Genomic DNA, 2,842 nt, shown 5'->3' on the forward strand with positions numbered 1-2,842 from the left:
TGACAATGACTCGAAAGCTTCTCGACAAGCTCATAAGTCAAAGATAGATTATTGGTGAATAAATGAATAGGTTTTCGGTGTATAGTGCAATTTATTAATATAGATAAAAAAATCATAAAATCTATATAGATAAAAGTATTGTTTGCCTCTCTGCTGTTGCTGCCACGTCATCAATTAGTGTCATCCTGTGCTGCCGCGTGTCCGCCGAACAAAACTCAGCGTATCACTTTATTTTCGAAATCGGTTTGGGCTTATACCTTCCCATTTTGTTCTTAGCGTATGGCTTTATTAAGCCTGGTCCAATATCTATGTCAATATTGTACAAAACGCTGCGTTTCTTTTTTGTTTCAACAATCTCTTTTCTCCGCCGTACCTATTCTAGGTTTTTTCTCGATTTGTTCATCTTCTTCCATACAATCCAGAGATCAATCGGTTACGGATTCAATCCTCTTAAATACCTTCTTAAATCTATCTTCAATGACGCCTTTTCTCTTCGAAGGCTGTGGATGTTCGAGTATAAAAAGTTAAGCATCTCTACACTGTGAGTCATCCAATCAATCGATTAGAACAAATCATTCATTCTTTACCTATTCATTCGTTTTCCTTTTCGATTCGAAGTCTGTCAGGAGTTCGTTTTTCCATGGATGAGGTCAGGCTGTTGCGTTTCTGGGAGGCGAGGTGATGAGCTCATGTCCGTCGATATGCTTTTGCTTGATACAAATGTGAGTTCCGTTTTAGAATTTCCGGTAGTCTTGAAATTTATTTTCCACTTTCTATAAGAATTTGCATTGAGCATTAATGATCTTTTTAATGATTATTGCGATTTCCATAAACGTTTCAAGCAAGGGTAATCCTCTTACGTTTGTCATCATACTAACCGTCAACTAATTTACGTTTTCATTCATTCATAGATATCATTGGGGAGATCACGGCTGTTAAGAGTTCTGTCAGTGACCCTCCGGCAGACAATAATCACTTGATGGCGACCATCAAACTGGAAAAGTAAGTAATTAATAATTTTTTTGAGCCTCTTTAAATGAAACATATCTCATGCACCCTCTTTACTGCAACTACCGTACCAATCACATTCGTATCAGTTATGTATTGATGTGTGCGTGACTTTGAGTTTGTTTGACTCCCATGCTGTTTCGTTTCACCGCAAGCTGGAATCCATGCGAGGTGAACCAAGAGTTGTTGTTGCGACGAGCTTAATCCTAAAATAGTTTGAGGTATTTGGTTATTATTTAAATTTAGAGAATCTCTAATCTGATTGGAATACGAGTCCAGTATTTGTTGATACTTTTGTCAAACTTTATCATGCAGGCCGTTTGTTCCTTAATGCAACCTCAGGAACACACATTTATTTCGATAAAGATACTATTGTAGGAGAGGTCCCTCTTTTACAAGTAAGTAGCATGGTGATTGTATATGTAATCATTCGTATACTGATGTATCCAAGATATTGTTAAACAACGCAGGTTGGTCTCCACAGACACTGTGCTGCAGTCAGCAGCTCCACTTCTGAAAGCATCTGCCAAGGTTGAGAATCTGACAATATCCGAGCTTAATGAGTTTGTCATAACTGCTCCATCTCAAGTACTACCTTTAGCCTTAGGATTTTTTTTTTTTATTACATGGTTGATACCATTGATATGGTTCTGTATTCCAACATGTAGGACATTGACTTCATGTGTTCTAGGAAAGTTACTGGCATCAGGATGGACAAAGGGTGGTGTTATGTTGTTTGCTCTAAGTGCACAAAAAACGGCAACGCACAGACTCAGCATTCACATGTGTGCACTGCAACAATACAAATGCTGTTGGTGCCCTCCGGTATGTAACGCATAGTACTATATTATTCATGTTCGTTCCAGTATGTGTCCACAACCATGTTACAGCCTGTCCTTTAGAAAATTGATTATTGGTTTCTAGATATCGAGTGGAGTTGGGCATAGCTGATGATACTGCTGAGGGCGTTTTCGTTTGTTTTGATGGGGTGATGACGAAACTTCACAACGTCAAAGCAAATGAAGCTGATCATATGTTGGTAAGTTACATTATATCTCTCAGAGTCGTCCTCCCCGTGTAAGTTCTACCCAAGCGATCTTGATTTAACAACTAGGCTGACAGCTCCACGGCAAGTCATCAGACTTACACCATCATACGGATCCTTAACTGACGTGATCGTGCACCACTCCCTGATTTCGTTGATAGTGTGAGTCTTATGATTGTTCTGTTGTGTCACTTTCATGTACTGTAAATTAATATAGATTATTATACATGATCAGGGAAACAACGTGGACAAGGAGAACGACATATAGAACCCATTACTCTACAATTCATCCTTACTTTAGTGGTTTCAAGCCATGCATATTAATTAAGATTTTTGAGTGACCGTTTTAAGATATGTTTTTTGGTCAATGTGTTTAGAGAAGCTAAATTAGTTTTGTTAGATTTAAGAAAAGAATATAAAGATATATAATTGAATTTGCATTTTTCTTTGTTCTGCAAGAGAGAATGATCTCTACTATATATAAGATTTTTGTAAGGAGTAAGATGCATAGGACAAAAAAAGTTAGTTAATATACACAAAAATATAGGTTTATGTTAGTACACACAAAAATAAAAAAACATAAAAATTGACTATCGAATTAATTCTCCCATGATTGTAGAGATATGTAACATTTAACAAGAAGTTTAATTGGTTTTTCTCACCTGCTAGATTTTATGGTTATTGGCGGTTGTTGATATTTTACAATAATCACAAAAATATTATAAATCGTTTTAAATCGTTCTAAGCCTTTTAAAATCAAAGATGGTTTTTACTACGGACAACTGCGAT

The 2,842-nt window shown here is 36.6% G+C and overlaps 1 long non-coding RNA gene across 6 annotated transcripts; it reads left to right on the top strand.

The window, feature by feature from the left end:
* Positions 1–279: 279 nt before the first annotated feature.
* LOC125585158 lies at positions 280–2,495 on the top strand. 6 transcript variants are annotated; one of them, XR_007322085.1, is made up of 9 exons: positions 282–541; positions 619–722; positions 912–1,229; positions 1,324–1,406; positions 1,479–1,596; positions 1,677–1,833; positions 1,933–2,047; positions 2,131–2,215; positions 2,289–2,495. It is a non-coding gene; the product is annotated as an uncharacterized LOC125585158 (long non-coding RNA). The 6 variants fall into 6 exon arrangements; XR_007322087.1 differs by having other exon boundaries at positions 912–1,002; positions 1,098–1,229; positions 1,933–2,215; XR_007322083.1 differs by having other exon boundaries at positions 912–1,002; positions 1,164–1,229; positions 1,933–2,215.
* Positions 2,496–2,842: the final 347 nt, after the last annotated feature.

The sequence above is a fragment of the Brassica napus genome, chromosome C4, assembly GCF_020379485.1.
Source record: "Brassica napus cultivar Da-Ae chromosome C4, Da-Ae, whole genome shotgun sequence".
NCBI classification, from domain to species: Eukaryota; Viridiplantae; Streptophyta; class Magnoliopsida; order Brassicales; family Brassicaceae; genus Brassica; species Brassica napus.